At 39.6% G+C, this 23,425-nt stretch overlaps 2 non-coding genes and 1 pseudogene across 2 annotated transcripts; 2 read left to right on the forward strand and 1 right to left on the reverse strand.

The window, feature by feature from the left end:
• Positions 1-209: 209 nt before the first annotated feature.
• LOC130953071 (small nucleolar RNA R71) lies at positions 210-317 on the reverse strand. The gene has a single exon (XR_009075245.1). It is a non-coding gene; the product is annotated as a small nucleolar RNA R71 (small nucleolar RNA).
• Positions 318-10,859: 10,542 nt separating this feature from the next.
• On the forward strand, positions 10,860-10,963 carry LOC130952208 (small nucleolar RNA R71). Its single transcript, XR_009074389.1, has one exon. It is a non-coding gene; the product is annotated as a small nucleolar RNA R71 (small nucleolar RNA).
• A 5,766-nt stretch (positions 10,964-16,729) lies between these two features.
• On the forward strand, positions 16,730-19,390 carry LOC130949472 (phosphopantothenate--cysteine ligase 2-like; annotated as a pseudogene).
• Positions 19,391-23,425: the final 4,035 nt, after the last annotated feature.

Below are 23,425 nucleotides of genomic sequence, written 5' to 3' on the forward strand. Positions count from 1 at the left end.
ATCAGTTTTTAACTGAGTTCTTGCAGATCTGTGATACTGTTAAGACTAATAGAGTAGATCCTGAAGTCTACAGGCTTATGCTTTTCCCTTTTGCTGTGAGAGATAGAGCTAGAACATAGTTAGACTCACAACCTAAAGATAGCCTGGACTCTTGGGATAAGCTGGTCATGGCTTTCTTGGCCAAGTTATTTCCTCCTCAAAAGATGAGCAAGCTTAGAGTGGATGTTCAGACCTTCAGGCAAAAAGATGATGAATCCCTCTATGAAGCTTGGGAAAGATACAAGCAGTTGACTAAAAAGTGTCCTTCTCACATGCTTTCAGAGTGGACCACTTTGGATATATTCTATGATGGTCTATCTGAATTCTCTAAGATGTCACTGGACCATTCTGCAGGTGGATCTATCCACCTAAAGAAAATGCCTGAAGAAGCTCAAGAACTCATTGGCATGGTTGCAAATAACCAATTCATGTACACCTCTAAGAGGAATCCTGTGAGTAATGGGACGTCTCAGAAAAGGGGAATTCTTGAAATTGATACTCTGAATGCCATATTGGCTCAGAACAAAATGTTGAATCAGCAAGTCAATATAATTTCTCAGAGTCTGAATGGATTGCAAAATACATCCAACAATACTAAAGAAGCATCTTTTGAAGAAGAAACTTATGATCCTGAGAACCCTGCAATGGCAGAGGTGAATTACATGGGTGAAGCCTAGGGAAACACCTATAATTCCTCATGGAGAAATCATCCAAATTTCTCATAGAATGATCAACAGAAGCCTCAACAAGGCTTTAATAATGGTGGAAGAAATAGGTTTAGCAATAGCAAGCCTTTTCCATCATCTCAGCAACAGACAAAGAATTCTGAGCAGAACCCCTATAGCTTAGCAAACATAGTCTCTGATCTATCTAAGGCCACTTTAAGTTTCATGAATGAAACAAGAGCCTCCATTAGAAACTTGGAGGTACAAGTGGGTCAGTTGAGTAAGAAAATCACTGAAACTCCTCCTAGTACTCTCCCAAGCAATACAGAAGAGAATCCAAAAAGAGAGTGCAAGGCCATTGATATAATCAAAATGGCCAAATCCAAAGAGGAAGGGGAGGACGTGAATCCCAATGAGAAAGACCTCATGGGACGTTCTCCAGACAGAAAGGAGTTCCCTATTGAGGACCTAAAGGAATCTGAGGCTCATATAGAGACCATAGAGATTCCATTAAGGGTTAAGTATGATTTTGGTCCCTAATGTAGGGGCTGAAAATTTCTTTCGTCCCTCGGCTTTTTTTTGCTCGAAAATGGTCCCCAAAGTTTCAGTTTGTTTTAAAATGGTCCTTCGGACCAAAATGCCCCTACCCCTTCTTCCCCAAAATCATGCCACCACCACCACCACCAAAACCAGAACCACCACCACCACTCCCCATCCACTGCCAAACTCAGAAAATCAACATCATCATAAAAGATCCAGAACTCAACTCAGATAAACAAAAATTCAGATCCAAAAATTTCATAAAAAAATTCAATTCACAGAATTCACAGAAGAAGAAGAAGAAGCGGGGGACGGCGGTGGGTGCGGCGGCGGAAAGAAGTGGGGGGCGGCGGTGGGTGTGACGGTGGAAGGAAGAAGAAGAAGAAGAAGAAGAAGAAAGAAGAAGAAGAAGAAGAAGGGGGCGGCGGTGGGTATGGCGGCGGGAGAAGAAGAAGAAGATGAAGAAGAAGAAGAAGAAGGGGGCGGCGGTGGGTGGGGCGGCGGTGAGTGTGGCGGCGGGAGAAGAAGAAGAAAGCGGTGTGGCGGCGGGCATGGGCGGCGGTGCAGCGGCGGGTGGAGGCGGCGGGCAGCGACGGTGCAGCGGCATGGGTCTCCCCCCTCCACCCCCTCCCCCCCTTTTCTCCCTCCCCACCCCCTTCCTCCCTTTTCTCCCTCCCCCTTTTCTCCCCACCCACCCCCGCTTCTGTTATCCCCCCTTTCTTTCTTTTTTTTCTTTTTTTATTTATTTATTTTATATTTATTTTATTTTATAATTTTTTTAATAAAGGGTAATTTGGTAATAAAAAAAATATAATTGGTAAAAAGGACGATTTTAAAACAAACTGAAACTTTGGGGACCATTTTCGAGCAAAAAAAAGCCGAGGGACGAAAGAAATTTTCAGCCCCTACATTAGGGACCAAAATCATACTTAACCCTTCCATTAAACTTCCTTCTGCCTTTCATGAGCTCTGAGAACTACTCTTCCTCTGAAGAGGATGAAGATGTAACTGAAGAGCAAGTTGCTCAATATTTAGGAGCCATCATAAAGCTGAATGCCAAGTTATTTGGTAATGAAACTTGGAAAGATGAACCTCCCTTGATCATTAGTGAACTAAATATATGGGTTCAGCAAACTTTACTTAAAAAGAAACAAGATCCTGGTAAATTCTTAATACCCTGTACCATAGGTACCATGACCTTTGAGAAGGCTTTGTGTGACCTGGTTTCAGGTATAAATCTTATGCCAGTCTCTGTAATGGAGAAACTGGGGATCTTTGAGGTACAAGCTGTAAAAATCTCATTAGAGATGGTTGACAAGTCAATAAAATAAGCTTATGGATTAGTAGAGGACGTGTTAGTGAAGGTTAAAGGCCTTTACATCCCTGCTGATTTCATAATCTTAGACACTGGGAAGGATGAGAATGAATCCATCATTCTTGGAAGACCCTTCCTAGCCACACCAGGAGCTGTGATTGATGTTGACAGAGGAGAGCTAGTCCTTCAATTGAATAGGGACTACCTTGTATTTAAAGCTCAAGGATCTTCCTCTGCAACCATGGAAAAGAGGCACGATAAGCTTCTCTCAATACAGAGTCAAATAAAGCCCCCACAATCAAACTCTAAGTTTGGTGTTGGGAGGCCACAACCAAACTCTAAGTCTGGTGTTGAACCCCCACATTCAAACTCTAAGTTTGGTGTTGGGAGGTCCCAATAATGCTCTGAACATTTGTGAAGCTCCATGAGAGCTCACTGTCAAGCTATTGATATTAAAGAAGCGTTTATTGGGAGGCAACCCAATTTTTATTTATCTATATTTCTATTGTTCTTTTATGTTTTATTAGGTTTATGATCATGTGGAGTCACAAAATAATTACAAAAATTAAAAACAGAATAAAAAATAGCAGAAGAAAAAGCACACCTTGGAGGAAGAGCTGTCTAGCATTTAAACGCCAGAAACAAGCATCTGTCTGGCGTTTAACGCTAGAAACAAGCACCAAGCTGGCATTTAACGCCAGAAACAAGCATTAGGCTGGCGTTAAACGCCAGAAACAGGCTATATTTGGGTGTTTAACGCCAGAAACAAGCATAAGTCTGGCGTTAAATGCCAGGATTACATACAGAGGACGTTTTACATGCCAAAAAGGTGCAGGGATGAGAAATCCTTGACACCTCAGGATCTGTGAACCCCACAGGATCCCCACCTACCTCACTTCTCTCTTCTTCACACAATCCAATAACACTATACCCTTCACCAATCACCTCAATCTCTTTTTCCCATTACCCCTTCACCAATCACATCCATCCACTCTTCCCCATAAACCCCACCTACCTTCAAATTCAAAATCTCTTTCCCACCCAAACCCACCCTAAATGACCGAAACCAAACCCCCTCTCCCTCCACTTTATAAACCCCTCCATCCTTCTTCCTTTTCACACAACACCACCCTCTCTTTCCCCCTTGGCCGAAACCCACACATCTCTCCCTCTCCTCCATATCTTCTTCTTCTTCTTATATTCTTTCTTCATTTGCTCAAGGGCGAAAAACATTCTAAGTTTGGTGTGGTAAAAGCATAGCTTTTTTGTTTTTCCATAACCATTGATGCCACCTAAGGCCAGAGAAACCTCAAGAAAGAGGAAAGAGAAGGCAATTGCTTCCACCTCTGAGTCATGGGAGATGGAGAGATTCATCTCAAAAGCCCATCAAGACCACTTCTATGAAGTTGTAACCAAGAAAAAGGTGATCCCTGAGGTCCCTTTCATGCTCAAGAAAAATGAATATTCGGAGATCCGACATGAGATCCGAAGAAGAGGTTGGGAAGTTCTCACCAACCCCATTCAACAAGTCGGAATCTTAATGGTTCAAGAGTTCTATGCAAACGCATGGATCACTAGGAACCATGATCAAAGCATGAACCCAAACCCAAAGAATTGGCTTACAATGGTTCATGGGAAATGCTTAGATTTCAGTCCAAAGAACGTAAGGTTGGCGTTCAACTTGCCTATGATGCAAGAAGACGCACGTCCCTACACTAGAAGGGTCAACTTTGATCAAAGGTTGGACCAAATCTTCATGGACATATGTGTGGAAGGAGCTCAATGGAAAAGAGACTCAAAAAGCAAGCCGGTTCAATTGAGAAGACTGGACCTTAAGCTTGTGGCTAGAGGATGGTTGGAGTTCATCCAACGCTCCATCATCCCCACTAGCAACCGATCCGATTTAACTGTGGATCGGGCCATCATGATCTATAGCATCATGATTGGAGAAGAGGTAGAAGTTCACGAAGTCATCCCTCTAGAACTCTACAAAGTAGCCGAAAAGTCCTCCACCTTGGCAAGTGGTGCGCGAAATTGTGATCACTGCACAACTTTGCACAACTAACCAGCAAGTGCACTGGGTCGTCCAAGTAATACCTTACGTGAGTAAGGGTCGATCCCACGGAGATTGGTGGTATGAAGCAAGCTATGGTCACCTTGTAAATCTCAGTCAGGCAGACTCAAATGGGTATAGATGATGAATAAAACATAAAGATAAGGATAGAGATACTTATGTATATCATTGGTGAGAGCTTCAGATAAGCGTATGAAGATGCTTTCCCTTCCGTCTCTCTGCTTTCCTACTGTCTTCATCCAATCCTTCTTACTCCTTTCCATGGCAAGCTCATGTAGGGTTTCACCGTTGTCAGTGGCTACCTCCCATCCTCTCAGTGAAAACGTTGCATATGCTCTGTCACAGCATGGATAATCATCTGTCGGTTCTCGTTCATGCCGGAATAGAATCCATTGATTCTTTTGCGTCTGTCACTAACACCCCGCCTGCTAGGAGTTTGAAGCACGTCACAGTCATTCAATCATTGAATCCTACTCAGAATACCACAGACAAGGTTAGACCTTCCGGATTCGCTTGAATGCCGCCATCAGTTCTCGCCTATACCATGAAGACTCTGATCTCACGGAATGGCTGGCTCGTTTGTCAGGCGAGCACTCGGTTGTCAGGCGATCAACCATGCATCGTGTATCAGGAATCCAAGAGATAAACACTAGAGCCTTGTTGCTTGTAGAACAGAGTGGTTGTCAGTCACTTTGCTCATAAGTGAGAATGATGATGAGTGTCACGGATCATCACATTCATCAAGTTGAAGAACAAGTGATATCTTGGACAAAGAACAAGCGGAATTGAATAGAAGAACAATAGTAATTGCATTAATACTCGAGGTACAGCAGAGCTCCACACCTTAATCTATGGTGTGTAGAAACTCCACCGTTGAAAATACATAAGAACAAGGTCTAGGCATGGCCGAATGGCCAGCCTCCCAAATGATCTAAGATAGCATGAAACTCAAAGATAGCTACCCCGATCTGAAAATACAATAGTAAAAGGTCCTACTTATAGAGAACTAGTAGCCTAGGGTGTACAGAGGTGAGTAAATGACATAAAAATCCACTTCCGGGCCCACTTGGTGTGTGCTTGGGCTGAGCAATGAAGCATTTTCGTGTAGAGACTCTTCTTGGAGTTAAACGCCAGCTTTGGTGCCAGTTTGGGCGTTTAACTCCCATTTAGGTGCCAGTTCCGGCGTTTAACGCTGGAATTTCTGTAGGTGACTTTGAACGCCGGTTTGGGCCATCAAATCTTGGGCAAAGTATAGACTATCATATATTGCTGGAAAGCCCAGGATGTCTACTTTCCAACGCCGTTGAGAGCGCGCCAATTGGGCTTCTGTAGCTCCAGAAAATTCATTTCGAATGCAGGGAGGTCAGAATCCAACAGCATCTGCAGTCCTTTTCAGTCTCTGAATCAGATTTTTGCTCAGATCCCTCAATTTCAGCCAGAAAATATCTGAAATCACAGAAAAACACACAAACTCATAGTAAAGTCCAGAAAAGTAAATTTTAACTAAAAACTAATAAAAATATACTAAGAACTCAACTAAAACTACTAAAAACATACTAAAAACAATGCCAAAAAGGGTACAAATTATCCGCTCATCACAACACCAAACTTAAATTGTTGCTTGTCCCCAAGCAACTGAAAAATCAAATAAGATAAAAAGAAGAGAATATACTATAGACTCCAAATTATCAATGAAACATAGCTCCAAATTAGATGAGCGGGACTAGTAGCTTTTTGCCTCCAAACAGTTTTGGCATCTCACTTTATCCTTTGAAATTCAGAATGATTGGCTTCTTTAGGAACTCAGAATTCAGATAGTGTTATTGATTCTCCTAGTTAAGTATGATGATTCTTGAACACAACTACTTTATGAGTCTTGGCCGTGGCCCAAAGCACTCTGTCTTCCAGTATTACCACCGGATACATACATGCCACAGACACATAATTGGGTGAACCTTTTCAGATTGTGACTCAGCTTTGCTAGAGTCCCCAATTAGAGGTGTCCAGGGTTCTTAAGCACACTCTTTTTGCCTTGGATCACAACTTTATTTCTTTCTTTCTTTTTTTTTTCTTTCTTTTTCGATTTTCTCCCCTTTTTTTCGGTTTTTTTTTTGTATTCACTGCTTTTTCTTGCTTCAAGAATCATTTTTATGATTTTTCAGATCCTCAGTAACATGTCTCCTTTTTCATCATTCTTTCAAGAGCCAACAATTTTAACATTCATGAACAACAAATTCAAAAGACATATGCACTGTTCAAGCATACATTCAGAAAACAAAAAGTATTGTCACCACATCAAACTAATTAAGCTAGTTTTAAAGATGAATTTGAAATCCTGTACTTCTTGTTCTTTTGTGATTAAAAACAGTTTTCATTTAAGAAAGGTGATGGATTCATAGGACATTTATAGCTTTAAGGCATAGACACTAAGACCCTAATGATCATAAGACACAAACATAGACAAACATAAGCATGAAAATTTCGAAAAATAGAAAAACAAAGAACAAGAAGATTAAAGAACGGGTCCACCTTAGTGATGGCGGCTTGTTCTTCCTCTTGAAGGTCTTATGGAGTGCTTGAGCTCCTCAATGTCTCTTCCTTGTCTTTGTTGCTCCTCTCTCATGATTCTTTGATCTTCTCTAATTTCATGGAGGAGAATGGAGTGTTCTTGGTGCTCCACCCTTAGTTGTCCCATGTTGGAACTCAATTCTCCTAGGGAGGTGTTAATTTGCTCCCAATAGTCTTGTGGAGGAAAGTGCATCCCTTGAGGCATCTCAGGGATCTCATGATGAGAGGGGTCTCTTGTTTGCTCCATCCTTTTCTTGGTGATGGGCTTGTCCTCATCAATAAGGACGTCTCCCTCTATGTCAACTCCAACTGAATAACAGAGGTGACAGATGAGGTGAGGAAAGGCTAACCTTGCTAAGGTAGAGGACTTATCCGCCACCTTATAGAGTTCTTGGGCTATAACCTCATGAACTTCCACTTCTTCTTCAATCATGATGCTATGAATCATGATGGCCCGGTCTAGAGTAACTTCGGACCGGTTGCTAGTAGGAATGATTGAGCGTTGGATAAACTCCAACCATCCTCTAGCCACGGGCTTGAGGTCATGCCTTCTCAATTGAACCGGCTTCCCTCTTGAATCTCTCTTCCATTGTGCGCCCTCTTCACATATGACTGTGAGGACTTGGTCCAACCTTTGATCAAAGTTGACCCTTCTTGTGTAAGGATGTTCATCTCCTTGCATCATGGGCAAGTTGAATGCTAACCTTACATTTTCCGGACTAAAATCCAAGTATTTCCCCCGAACCATAGTAAGATAATTCTTTGGATCCGGGTTCACACTTTGATTATGGTTCTTGGTGATCCATGCATTGGCATAGAACTCTTGAACCATCAAGATTCCGACTTGTTGAATGGGGTTGGTAAGCACTTCCCAACCTCTTCTTCGGATCTCATGGCGGATCTCCGGATATTCACCCTTTTTGAGTGAAAAGGGGACCTCGGGGATCACCTTCTTCAAGGCCACAACTTCATAGAAGTGGTCTTGATGCACCCTTGAGATGAATCTCTCCATCTCCCATGACTCGGAGGTGGAAGCTTTTGCCTTCCCTTTCCTCTTTCTAGAGGTTTCTCCGGCCTTGGATGCCATAAATGGTTATGGAAAAACGAAAAAGCAACACTTTTACCACACCAAACTTAAAATGTTTGCTCGTCCTCGAGCAAAAGAAGAAAGAAGAGAGTAGAAGAAGAAGAAATGAGGAAGAAGGGAATGGCTTTGTGTCGGCCAAGGAGGGGGAGAAGTGGTGTTTAGGTTGTGTGAAAATGAAGGGGTGAAGAAGGGTATATATAGGAGAGAGGGGAGTCATGGTTCGGTCATGTATGGGTGGGTTTGGGAGGGAAAGTGGTTTGAATTTGAATGGTGAGGTAGGTGGGGTTTTATGAAGGATGGATGTGAGTGGTGAAGAGAAAGATGGGATTTGATAGGTGAAGGGTTTTTGGGGAAGAGGTGTTGAGGTGATTGGTGAATGGGGGAAGAAGAGAGAGAGTGGTGGGGTTGGTGGGGATCCTGTGGGGTCCACAGATCCTGTGGTGTCAGGGAAAAGTCATCCCTGCACCAAATGGCAATCAAAATCACGTTTTGAGCCATTTCTGGCATTAAACGCCGGGCTGGTGCCCATTCCTGGCGTTTAACGCCAGGTTCTTGCCCTTTTCTGGCGTTTAACGCCAGTCTGGTGCCCCTTTCTGGCGTTAAACGCCCAGAATGGTGCCAGACTGGGCGTTAAACGCCCAACTGCTAGCCTCACTGGCGTTTAAACGCCAGTGGGTTCTTCCTCCAGGGTGTGCTGTTTTTCTTCCTGTTTTTCATTCTGTTTTTGCTTTTTCAATTGATTTTGTAACTTCTCATGATCATCAACCTACAAAATAACAAAAAATAACAAAGGAAAATAGATAAAATATAACATTGGGTTGCCTCCCAACAAGCGCTTCTTTAATGTCAGTAGCTTGACAAAGGGCTCTCATGGAGCCTCACAGATACTCAGAGCAATGTTGGAACCTCCCAACACCAAACTTAGAGTTTGAATGTGGGGGTTCAACACCAAACTTAGAGTTTGGTTGTGGCCTCCCAACACCAAACTTAGAGTCTGACTGTGGGGGCTCTGTTTGACTCTGATTTGAGAGAAGCTCTTCATGCTTCCTCTCCATGGTGACGGAGGGATATCCTTGAGCTTTAAACACAAAGGATTATTCATTCACTTGAATGATCAGTTCACCTCCATCAACATCAATCACAGCCTTTGCTGTGGCTAGGAAGGGTCTGCCAAGGATGATAGATTCATCCATGCACTTCCCAGTCTCTAGGACTATGAAATCAGTAGGGATGTAATGGTCTTCAATCTTAACCAAAACATTCTCTACAAGTCCATGAGCTTGTTTTCTTGAGTTGTCTGCCATCTCTAGTGAGATTCTTGCAGCTTGTACCTCAAAGATCCCTAGCTTCTCCATTACAGAGAGAGGCATGAGGTTTACACTTGACTCTAAGTCACACAGAGCCTTCTTGAAGGTCATGGTGCCTATGGTACAAGGTATGGAAAACTTCCCAGGATCTTGTCTCTTTTGAGGTAATTTCTACCTAGACAAGTTATCCAGTTCTTTGGTGAGCAAAGGGGGTTCATCCTCCCAAGACTCATTTCCAAATAACTTGTCATTTAGCTTCATGATTGCTCCAAGGTATTTAGCAACTTGCTCTTCAGTGACATACTCATCCTCTTCAGAGGAAGAATACTCATCAGAGCTCATGAATGGCAGAAGTAAGTCCAATTGAATCTCTATGGTCTCATTTTGAGCCTCAGATTCCCATGGTTCCTCATTGGGGAACACATTGGAGGTCAGTGCACGCCCATTGAGGCCTTCCTCAGTGGCGTCCACTTCCTCTCTTTCCTCTCCAGATTCGGCCATGTCTATGGCTTTGCACTCTCCTTTTAGATTTTCTTCTGTATTACTTGGGAGAGTACTTGGAGGGAGTTCAGTAATTTTCTTACTCAGCTGTCCCACTTGTGCCTCCAAATTCCTAATGGAGGACCTTGTTTCAGTCATGAAACTTTGAGTGGTTTTAATTAGATCAGAGACCATAGTTGCTAAGTCAGAGGGGTTCTGCTTAGGATTCTCTGTCTGTTGCTGAGAAGATGATGGAAAAGGCTTGCCATTGCTAAACCTGTTTCTTCCACCATTATTGTTGTTGAAACCTTGTTGAGGTCTCTCTTGATTCTTCCATGAGAAATTTGGGTGATTTCTCCATGAAGAATTATAGGTGTTTCCATAGGGTTCTCCTAGGTAATTCACCTCTTCCATTGAAGGGTTCTCAGGATCATAGGCTTCTTCCTCAGATGAAGCATCCTTAGTACTGCTTGGTGCATTTTGCATTCCAGACAGACTTTGAGAAATCAAATTGACTTGTTGAGTCAATATCTTGTTCTGAGCCAATATGGCCTTCAGAGCATCAATCTCAAGAACTCCTTTCTTCTGACTTGTCCCATTGTTCACAGGATTTCTTTCAGAAGTGTACATGAATTGGTTATTTGCAACCATTTCAATTAGCTCTTGAGCTTTTGTAGGTGTCTTCTTCAAATGAAGAGATCCTCCAGCAGAGCTATCCAAAGACATCTTGGATAGTTCAGAGAGACCATCATAGAAAATACCTATGATGCTCCATTCAGAAAGCATGTCAGATGGACATTTTCTGATTAATTGTTTGTATCTTTCCCAAGCTTCATAGAGGGATTCTCCATCCTTCTGTCTGAAGGTTTGGACTTCCACTCTAAGCTTACTCAATTTTTGAGGTGGAAAGAACTTTGCCAAGAAGGCATTGAGTAGCTTTTCCCAAGAGTCCAGGCTTTCTTTAGGTTGAGAGTCCAACCATATTCTAGCTCTGTCTCTTACAGCAAAAGGGAATAGCATCAGTCTGTAGACCTCAGGGTCAACCCCATTAGTCTTGACTGTGTCACAGATTTGCAAGAATTCAGCTAAAAACTGATGAGGATCTTCCAATGGAAGTCCATGGAACTTGCAATTCTGTTGCATTAGAGAAACTAATTGAGGCTTAAGCTCAAAGTCGTTTGCTCCAATGGCAGGGATAGAGATGCTTCTCCCATAGAAGTCGGGAGTAGGTGCAGTAAAGTCACCCAGCACCTTCCTTGCATTGTTGTTGTTTTCGGCTGCCATGTGTTCTTCTTCTTTGAAGAATTCGGTTAGGTCCTCTACAGAGAGTTGTGCCTTGGCTTCTTTTAGCTTTCGCTTCAAGGTCCTCTCAGGTTCAGGGTCAGCTTCAACAAGAATGCCTTTGTCTTTGTTCCTGCTCATATGAAAGAGAAGAGAACAAGAAAATGTGGAATCCTCTATGTCACAGTATAGAGATTCCTTGAGGTGTCAGAAGAACAGAAAATTAGAAGAAAGAAGGAGAAGAATTCGAACTTAGTGGGATATAGTTCGAATTAGTGCATTGAGAAGGAGTGATACTCCATAAATAGAAGGATGTGAGAAGAGGGAAAGAGAATTTTCGAAAATTAATTAAAAAGATTTTAAAAACATTTTGAAAAACTTTAATTTGATTTTCGAAAACCAAGAGTGGGAAAGAAATCAAGTAATTTTTGAAAAAGAATTTGAAATTAGAAATCAAAAAGATATGATTGAAAACTATTTTGAAAAAGATGTGATTAAAAAGATATGAAAAAAAAATTATGCTTTTAAAAAGATATGATTGAAAAGATATGTTTTGAAAACAATTTTAAAAAGATTTGATTTTAAAAATTAATGACTTGCCTAACAAGAAAAGATATGATTCAAACATTAAACCTTTCTCAACAGAAAAGGCAACATACTTAAAATGTTCAATCAAATCATTAATTGTTAGCAAGTATCTTTGAAAAAGGAAAGAAATTGATTTTGAAAACATTTGATTGAAAAGATATGATTTGAAAAAGATTTGATTTTGAAAAAAAACTTTGAAAACTTGAAAAAATTGATTTTGAAAACAAAATCCTCCTCCTTGTGCCATCCTGGCGTTAAACGCCCAGAATGGTATCCATTCTGGCGTTTAACGCCCAAAATGCTACCTTCTTGGGCGTTAAACGCCCAACCAGGTACCCTGGCTGGCGTTTAAACGCCAGTCTGTCCTTCTTCACTGGGCGTTTTGAACGCCCAGCTTTTTCTGTGTAATTCCTCTGCTGCATGTTCTAAATCTTCAGTCCCCTGTACTATTGACTTGAAAATAGCACCAAGATCAAATAAACAAGGCATGCAAGACACCAAACTTAAGATTAGACACTAGACTCAAACAAGAAACATAATATTTTTTGTTTTTATGATTTTGTAAAATTTTTTTGTGCTTTTTTTTTTCGAAAATTATGTGAAAATAGAAAATAAAGGTTTCAGAATTCTTAATTTGAATTTCCAGGAATCATTGTAATGCTAGTCTAAGACTCCGGTCCAGGAATTAGACATGGCTTCACAGCCAGCCATAGACATGGCCAATGGCCAGCCAAGCCTCAGCAGATCATTGCTCCAATAGCAAGATTGATAGAGATCAACAAGCTATTGTGATGATCAGTTGAAACCTCGGTCCAATAAGATTAGACATGGCTTCTCAGCCAGCCAGATTTCAACAGATCATCATGAAACACTAGAATTCATTCTTAAGAACTCCGAAAAAAAAATACCTAATCTAAGCAACAAGGTGAACCGTCAGTTGTCCATACACAAGAACAATCCCCGGCAACGGCGCCAAAAACTTGGTAGCGCGAAATTGTGATCACTGCACAACTTTGCACAACTAACCAACAAGTGCACTGGGTCGTCCAAGTAATACCTTACGTGAGTAAGGGTCGATCCCACGGAGATTGGTGGTATGAAGCAAGCTATGGTCACCTTGTAAATCTCAGTCAGGCAGACTCAAATGGGTATAGATGATGAATAAAACATAAAGATAAGGATAGAGATACTTATGTATATCATTGGTGAGAGCTTCAGATAAGCGTATGAAGATGCTTTCCCTTTCGTCTCTCTGCTTTCCTACTGTCTTCATCCAATCCTTCTTACTCCTTTCCATGGCAAGCTCATGTAGGGTTTCACCGTTGTCAGTGGCTACCTCCCATCCTCTCAGTGAAAACGTTGCCTATGCTCTGTCACAGCATGGATAATCATCTGTCGGTTCTCGGTCAGGCCGGAATAGAATCCATTGATTCTTTTGCGTCTGTCACTAACGCCCCGCCTGCTAGGAGTTTTAAGCACGTCACAGTCATTCAATCATTGAATCCTACTCAGAATACCACAGACAAGGTTAGACCTTCCGGATTCTCTTGAATGCCGCCATCAGTTCTCGCCTATACCACGAAGACTCTGATCTCACGGAATGGTTGGCTCGTTTGTCAGGCGAGCACTCGGTTGTCAGGCGATCAACCATGCATCGTGTATTAGGAATCCAAGAGATAAACACTAGAGCCTTGTTGCTTGTAGAACAGAGTGGTTGTCAGTCACTTTGCTCATAAGTGAGAATGATGATGAGTGTAACGGATCATCACATTCATCAAGTTGAAGAACAAGTGATATCTTGGACAAAGAACAAGCGGAATTGAATAGAAGAACAATAGTAATTGCATTAATACTCGAGGTACAGCAGAGCTCCACACCTTAATCTATGGTGTGTAGAAACTCCACCGTTGAAAATACATAAGAACAAGGTCTAGGCATGGCCGAATGGCCAGCCTCCCAAATGATCTAAGATAGCATGAAACTCAAAGATAGCTACCCCGATCTGAAAATACAATAGTAAAAGGTCCTACTTATAGAGAACTAGTAGCCTAGGGTGTACAGAGGTGAGTAAATGACATAAAAATCCACTTCCGGGCCCACTTGGTGTGTGCTTGGGCTGATCAATGAAGCATTTTCGTGTAGAGACTCTTCTTGGAGTTAAACGCCAGCTTTGGTGCCAGTTTGGGCGTTTAACTCCCATTTAGGTGCCAGTTCCGGCGTTTAACGCTGGAATTTCTGTAGGTGACTTTGAACGCCGGTTTGGGCCATCAAATCTTGGGCAAAGTATGGACTATTATATATTGCTGGAAAGCCCAGGATGTCTACTTTCCAACGCCGTTGAGAGCGCGCCAATTGGGCTTCTGTAGCTCCAGAAAATCCATTTCGAATGCAGGGAGGTCAGAATCCAATAGCATCTGCAGTCCTTTTCAGTCTCTGAATCAGATTTTTGCTCAGATCCCTCAATTTCAGCCAGAAAATACCTGAAATCACAGAAAAACACACAAACTCATAGTAAAGTCCAGAAAAGTGAATTTTAACTAAAAAACTAATAAAAATATACTAAGAACTCAACTAAAACTACTAAAAACATACTAAAAACAATGCCAAAAAGGGTACAAATTATCCGCTCATCAGCAAGGCTAGCTTTTCCTCATCTCATTTGCCATCTATGCAACTTAGCTGGAGTTGTCATAGAATGAGACATCCTCATTGAAGAGGACAAGCTCATCACTAAGAAGAGGATAGAGCAAACAAGAGAGCCTATCCATGGATCTCAAGAGATGCATGAGGAAGCTCATCATCAAGAAATCCCTGAGATGCCTCTGATGAGCGGATAATTTATACGTTTTTTGGCATTGTTTTTAGTATGTTTTTAGTATGATTTAGTTAGTTTTTAGTATATTTTTATTAGTTTTTAGTTAAAATTCACTTTTCTGGACTTTACTATGAGTTTGTGTGTTTTTCTGTGATTTCAGGTATTTTCTGGCTGAAATTGAGGGATCTGAGCAAAAATCTGATTTAGAGGCTGAAAAGGACTGCAGATGCTGTTGGATTCTGACCTCCCTGCACTCGAAGTGGATTTTCTGGAGCTACAGAAGCCCAATTGGCGCGCTCTCAACGGCGTTGGAAAGTAGACATCCTGGGCTTTCCAGCAATGTATAATGGTCTATACTTTGCCCGAGATTTGATGGCCCAAACCGGCGTTGCAAATCAGCCTCAGAATTTCCAGCGTTTAACGCTGGAACTGGCATAAAAATTGGAGTTAAACGCCCAAACTGGCATGAAAGCTGGCGTTTAACTCCAGAAAAGGTCTCTACACATGAAAGCTTCAATGCTCAGCCCAAGCACACACTAAGTGGACCCAGAAGTGGATTTTTACGTCATTTACTCATTTCTGTATACCCTAGGTTACTAGTTCACTATTAATAGGATCTTTTGACATTGTATCTGTACCTTATGACACTTTACACGTTTCTTTGTGTACTCACTACAACAAATATGGCCTTTAGCAACGCTAAATTTTGTAACGCCTTAAAACCGTTCTCTTAGATAGGTTTAGGCAACGGTTTTTTATAGTGTTACTGTTGAATTCAATTTTTTATTATTTTATAGCAACAAATTAAAACCGTTCTCTTTGACTATTTTAAAGAATGGTTTTATAACCGTTACCATGATTTGTATTTAAGCAACGGTTTTTTATTGTTGTTTAAATAAATGTACAAAAGAAACGCATAAAAACCGTTGCCAAAATGCTACACTTTAAAACCGTTCTATTAGATGGTCTTAGACAACGGTTTTTACAGTGTTGCTGTTGAAGTTCAATTTTTCATTACGCTATAGTAACAAAATAAAATCGTTCTCTTTGACTATTTTAAAGAACGGTTTTACAACCATTGCAACAATTGTTTATGAAATAACAATTTTCTAATATTATTTAAATAATTATACAAATTAAACAATACCAATAAAAATAATTTCAAATAATTATATAAATAAATTATGACTTATTTTATTTTGAACTCCTTATTTTTATAAACTAATCTTTTAGGAGTAATTAAATTAGTTTTATTAATATATGGAGTTAAGTTAATTAATAATCTTATATAATTTTTATAATTGGTTATTTCATGTAATTTCAAATTAAAATTCAGTAATGGAAGTGTCAGGTAATTTAATTTAAAAAATTTGTATTATGAATAAATTACGATTTATTTTATTAAATTAAACTCTTAGAGATTAGTTTGTTAAAAATGATTATATTGATTTTTATAGATACTTAAATTTAAGATAATTAATAGTTATGTACAATTTTTATTATAATTAATTATTTTATAAAAATTAAAATTAAAATTATGGTAATAGAAAAATAATAAAAAATTATATCGTATAATCTAAATAATTGATATTTCGGGTTAAAACTGTATTTTATAAAATATGATTAGTATGTTCATTTTATAATTTAAATTAAAAAAAATTATTTAAAGTAAATGATATATTAGTAAATAAAATTTTATATACTCCAAAAATAATCTTTACAATATTATATTCAAATCCTAAATTGTTATTTAATTTTAAATATTTTATAAAAATTATTATATTACTTGTGACCATTTTTCTTTAATTCTAAAAATTCTTAATTTAAACCTAATATCCCAAATTTTCCCATTTGTGCCCTAAATCAAACACAACGCACACACACAGAAGGAAAGAAAAGGGAAGAAACGAGAAACAGGGGGAGCTCGAGGGGGAAATGGAGAAGAAGAGGAAGGAGAAGCGAGGGAGGGGATGGCGCCGGGAAGGGTTCTGCGGTCGTCGTTGTCATCGTCAGGTGAAGGTAGAGGGGTGACCGAGAGAGAGTCGGATGTGAGGAAGAGAACGACATGCGTGAGAGGGAGACAGAGGCTGCGACGGAGCTGTCCCGCCGCCAACGCCTCGTCGCCGTCGTGCTTCAAGGTCACCGCTACCGTATGAGCCGCCGTCAGTTCTGCATCGCTGAGGGAAGCCCCAGATGGAGATGAGGGAGACGCGAGCCAAGGACCGCGACGAGGAGTAGAAGAAGACGTCACCTTCACTGGAGCCAGGATCGCTGTCACCGTTCTACCTTCCCCTGAGCTGCCAATACCACCATATTCTTCCAATCCGCCACACTCACCGCCAGCGAAGCTTCTATTACCGTCACCGCAGAAAGGGGGTTGCTGCTGCTGTCATGGCCGTCTTCCTTGCCGCTGTAACTTCATTCAATCCTCAACTGTTGGAACTCACCGCTCTTACCAATCGAGGCCTCAGCCACTAATGGTTCACTGCGATACAAAACAGCGATGGAGAAAGGCACAAAACTCGCCAGAGGAGGTTGCTGGAGCCGTTGGTTCGAACTGCCCTGCCTTTTCCCTGCTCCAGTGCCACTGCTACTACTGGAAAGTGATCGAAAATGTTGCTGCTGTTGCCATGGATTAAGAAAGAGGGGTTTGTCGCAATTAATTCCTGCTAGTTCGACACTCTGAGGTAGGGGATTTATTTTTAAAGTTTAATAGTTTTAATTTTAGAATGCCTACAAAGTTAATTGGATAATTGCAAATGGTTAATAGTGGTTAAGAATCAATTAATTGATGTGAATGACTTGAAATGTGTTTGAGAAGGGTTAGCTATTGTGATTATTCTGAGTTATGATTGGAATTAGATGCGGTTGTGAAGGGTGATTACTCTGAGTTATGATCGGAATTAGTTTTGATTTTGGTTTGAGGCTGTGACTGTTACCAGTTTTTCTGATTGTTTGGAATTGCAGAGAATTCTAATTGTATTTGATTATGCTGAATTGGTTGTTATAAGTTGGTTTGCTTGATGGATTATACTGAAGTTTGATTACTGAATTGTTATCTTGAAATCTGAGTTTTAAAATAGTTTTTATACTTGCCCTGCATAATGTGTGGTGGATTTTTGTTGTTGTTCTTGCCTTCACAGAAAATGGGATAGATAAGAGAATTGTTTGTGTGACTTATGGTGGCACCACCGCTCCATTGGAGCAGCGGTGCGTTCGCTATATTGACAACTTTAGTTCAGGTCATAGGGGAGTCACATCCACTGAGTATTTGTTCTTGCACATGCTCTTGTTCTTGTTCTTGTCAATGAAACTTTTTCTTGGATATTTGTTTGGTGATCTCTTGGAGGGGAATGAATACTATGTTGCTGGTTATGTTGAGTGTAGGTCTTTTCTGAAGGCGCGATATGCTGTGATCTTCTTGTATCGGATGTGAATTTTTCTGTGTATCCTTCTTTTATGTTTGTTTTTTGTGTGTTGTTGCTTACTACCTGTAACTCTTGTTCAGAGGAATTTTTCAGCCATTCTGTGGATCCCTGATGATCCCTTACTTGATTGCTTTGAGGCCACCGAAGGATTAAATATTCAAGGTCTTTGGTTTGTGCTTCATCCTTTTCTTGTACCATTAAAAAAGGGAAGGAAAAGAATATAAATAAAATGATACCAATAACTCTACTAGCAATGCTTCACATTAGAATTTGCACTAAAAAATGTGATAAACTTAAATAAAATACTTGATCATGTAGGTCGTTAGTTGTATGAAACAATGATGTTAACTGCCTTGTAAGATTTTTTTCCCTCTTCTTCCTCTAGATGATTCTTAATTTTTATCTTGATCACTAAAGGCTGACAAAATTCCATCATATATATAATTTCATCATATAATGCAATTTTCTTTGCTTTTTAACCTTGTCTTTAGATGAAGACCACTCAAAATGATAATTGGATATGTTGTAATGATGTTATTTTGCATGCCTACTTCATTTCTTCTTATTTCTGTATTTTGCTGAATGCTGTTATATACTTCAGTCCGTGAGGTTTATTCTAAAGCAGTGAAGACTGCTATCGTGGATCATCATGCTGTATGATATATAGCTAAGATTTTGTCATTTCATTGTTTTTTTTCCATCTAATTCCATTTTGTCTTTGTTAGTAAGTGTAGCCTTAATACAATATCATACTATTGCAGGCAGTGGGTAGTGGTCTCCTGTTAAAGCTTTCTTTCAGCACTATATTTGAGTATCTTCAGGTTAGCTTCACTCCACTGTAATTTCTTTGTATTAATTTCATGTAAAAATGCAGCGCAATCTGTTACGTGGTGTATATAGTTTCTTCCTGTCTTGGTGTTTGCCAGCAATAATTTGTTTATTTGTTTATTTTTCATTTCCATGGGTTCATCATATTGCTAGAGCCACTTGTTATTTTGTAGCTTAACTATAAGTGCTTAATAATTATATATATATATATATATATATATATATATATATATCTTGGCACAAATTGATCATTGATAAATATGTTTTTTATTTTGTAGATGCTGCAAATAATTTCAAAGCCAATGAAGGATATTGGCCCACGTGCAATGTTCTATCTTATCTGACTTTTATGTTCCTCAGAAGGAGATGGTATAAAATTGACATGTTGGTTCTTTCCATGAAAGTTTCATCCCTTATTAACTTCAATTTTGGCTTGAATGATTTTGTAATATGTTAAGATACAAGAATATTAACCATGTCGATTTCAACATCTGTGCTAGAGTTAGTTATTATTTAGAGAATTAGCATACAGATAACACTGCATAACTTAAGTAGTCCTGCTTAGATTGTGAAAACTGAAAAGTATAAGCAGAAAGAAAGACATTTATTGTATTTTGAAAAATGATGATATAATGTGATTGGGGATCTTACGACAATTTTTATAAGTCAAATTTGATGGGAAATGTTCAATTATTTTTTCTATAGTAATTCGATTCAAATAGTTTAGATTATTTATTGACACTAAATTAAAAAAAAGTTGGAACTAATTTTATTTATGAGAAAACTATTGTAAATAAAGAATTATATATTATAAAAAACCGTTGTCAGAAGTCACATAAGGAAATGATATTAAAACCGTTGTCAAAGACGATTACAAAATGGCAATGGTATCAAAACTATTGCCAAAAAATGAAATCAACGGTAACGCTTTAAAACCGTTGTCTTAGACGACTACAAAATGGCAATGGTATTAAAACCGTTGCTAAAAAATGACACGAACAGTAACGTTTTAAAACCGTTGGCTTTGTGAATAATAAAGCTACAACAGTTTAAAACCGTTCCCTATCTAGTTATGGTTTTAAACCGTTGCATTATGAAAGAGAATGGTTTAAAACCGTTGCTTATTGAGTAACGGTTCAAAACCGTTGTTTAAAATTTTCTTTCAAAACCGTTGTCTATGTTAGTAACTAAGGCAACGGTTTTCTTGTTACCGTTGCCTTAGATAAAAAACCGTTGCCTTTGAGCATTGGCAACGGCCGCATATACCACAGGTCAAAAACCGTTGCCAAACCGTTGCCTAAAGTTTTAGGAACGGTTTTTCAATCTACGGCAACGGTTTTTGACCGTTGCGAAAACCCTTATTTGTTGTAGTGACTTCTTACAGTATGAGTCTCTAAACCCCATGGTTGGGGGTGAGGAGCTCTGCTGTGTCTTGATGGATTAATGCAATTACTACTGTTTCTTATTCAATCATGCTTGCTTCCGTTCTAAGATATCACTTGTTCTTAACCCGGATGAATATGATGACCCGTGACACTCATCATATTCTCAACTATGAACGTGTGCCTGACAACCACCTCCGTTCTACTTTAGATTGAGTAGATATCTCTTGGATTCTTTAATCAGAATCTTCGTGGTATAAGCTAGAATTGATGGCGGCATTCAAGAGAATCTGGAAGGTCTAAACCTTGTCTGTGGTATTCTGAGTAGGATTCAATGATTGAATGACTGTGACGAGCTTCAAACTCCTGAAGGCGGGGCGTTAGTGACAGACGCAAAAGAATCATTGGATTCTATTCCGGCTTGATTGAGAACCGACAGATGGATAGCCGTGCCGTGACAGGGTGCGTTGAACATTTCCACTGAGAGAATGGGAGGTAGCCATTGACAACGGTGAAACCCTACATACAGCTTGCCATGGAAGGAGCCTTGCGTGTTTGATGAAGAAGACAGTAGGAAAGCAGAGATTCAGAAGATGGAGCATCTCCAAAACCTCAACCTATTCTCCATTACTGCATAACAAGTATTTATTTCATGTTCTTTTGCTTTTCACAATCAATCCTGATAATTTCTGATATCCTGACTAAGATTTACAAGATAACCATAGCTTGCTTCAAGCCGACAATCTCCGTGGGATCGACCCTTACTCACGTAAGGTATTACTTGGACGACCCAGTGCACTTGCTGGTTAGTTGTGCGGGATTGCAAAAGTGTGACTGCAATTTCGTGCACCAAGTTTTTGGCGCCGTTGCCGGGGATTGTTCGAGTTTGGACAACTGACGGCTTATCTTGTTGCTTAGATTAGGACTGTTTTATTTTTGTTGGTTTAGAGTCTTTTAGTTGAGTCTAGTTTCATATTTTAAGTTTGGTGTCAATTGCATGCTTTTGTTTTTCTTTTAATTTTCGAATTTGCATGTCTTCAGTCCCTTTTTGATCCGTAAAAATTCTAAGTTTGGTGTCCTCTTTGTGTTTTTCCTTAAAATTTTCGAAAATTAGTGTTTGATCTTCTAAAAATTTTAAGTTTGGTGTCATTTTGTTGTTTTTCTCTTTCCTCATTTCAAAAATCAAATCTTTTTCATAAAAATCTTTCAATCATATCTTTCTAATTGCTAATCTCAAAATCTTTTTAATTAACTAATTGATTCAGTTTTCAATTTGTTTTGATCTTATTTTCTTTTAATTTTCGAATTGTTATTTTATTTTTCTTTTGTTTTATTTTATCTTTTTCGGATAATTCAAAAAAAAAAAACAAAATTTATCTATTTGCAATCCATATCATTTCCCTTTATCCATTATGGACCTAAGTGGGATTGATCAGTCCAGAAGGACTCTGGGGTCATATGCTAACCCCATTATAGCTGCATATGGGAGTAGCATATGTACACCTCCCATCAAAGCAAGCAGCTTTGAGCTAAATCCTCAACTCATTATCATAGTGCAGCAAAATTGCCAGTATTCCGGTCTTCCACAGGAAGAACCTACTGAGTTTCTGGCACAGTTCTTACAAATTGCTGACACAGTACATGATAAAGAGGTGGATCAGGATGTCTACAGACTATTACTGTTTCCATTTGCTGTAAAAGATCAAGCTAAAAGTTGGTTGAATAACCAACCTACAGCAAGCATAAAGACATGGAAACAGTTATCAGACAAATTCCTGAATCATTTTTACCCTCCAAAGAGGATGACACAGCTAAGGCTGGACATCCAAGGCTTTAAACAAGAGGATAATGAATCCCTTTATAATGCCTGGGAGAGGTATAGAGGTATGCTAAGAAAATGCCCCTCTGAAATGTTTTCAGAGTGGGTACAGTTAGACATCTTCTACTATGGGCTTACAGAAAAAGCTCAGATGTCTTTAGACCACTCAGCTGGTGGATCTATACACATGAGGAAGACAATTGAAGAGGCTCAAGAGCTTATAGAAACTGTTGCTAGAAACCAATATTTATACTCTAGCAATGAGTTCTCTCCAAAAGAGGAAGTCGTGGCAGTAGTCACTGATCCTAATCCTCAAGAACAGATGATTGAGCTTAATCAATAATTGCTCCTGATGACAGAACAGTTAGCAGAATTTAAAGAGATGCTCCATGAAACTAAAGTTGCTAACAAGAACATAGAACTGCAGTTGAATCAAGCAAAACAGCAGATATCTAAACAGATAACAGGAGAGTGTCAAGCAGTTCAACTGAGGAGTGGGAAGACACTGAACAACACCACTCAAAAGAGCAAAAAGTCAAATAAGGAACAATTGACAGAGGATAACCAAACCACTGTTCAAAATCCCTCTGAGGACAGTAAGAGCCCAGAGAGGAATGTTATTGGCGTTCAAACGCCAGAAAAGGAGGGAAAGCTGGCGTTAAACGCCCATTCCCTGCCCAGTTCTGGCGTTCAAACGCCAGAAAAGGGGGAAAAGTTGGCGTTTAACGCCCATTTTCCACCCAATCCTGGCGTTCAGACGCCAAGGGAGGATCAGACACCTGAGAGTGCTGACAGTAACCCCTCTAAAAAGGATTCTTCAACCACTTCTGTAAGGAATAAGCCTGCAGCAACTAAGGTTGAAGAATATAAAGCCAAGATGCCTTATCCTCAGAAACTCCGCCAAGCAGAGCAGGATAAGCAATTTGCCCGCTTTGCAGATTATCTAAGGACTCTTGAAATAAAGATTCCGTTTGCAGAGGCACTTGAGCAAATACCTTCTTATGCTAAGTTCATGAAAGAGATCTTAAGTCATAAGAAGGATTGGAGAGAAACTGAAAAAGTATTTCTCACTGAAGAATGCAGTGTAGTCATTCTGAAAAGCTTACCAGAAAAGCTTCAAGATCCAGGAAGCTTTATGATACCATGCACATTAGAAGGTGCTTGCACCAAGACAGCCCTATGTGATCTTGGAGCAAGCATCAATCTAAT

This window comes from Arachis stenosperma, chromosome 9 (genome assembly GCF_014773155.1).
Source record: "Arachis stenosperma cultivar V10309 chromosome 9, arast.V10309.gnm1.PFL2, whole genome shotgun sequence".
Lineage (NCBI taxonomy): Eukaryota > Viridiplantae > Streptophyta > Magnoliopsida > Fabales > Fabaceae > Arachis > Arachis stenosperma.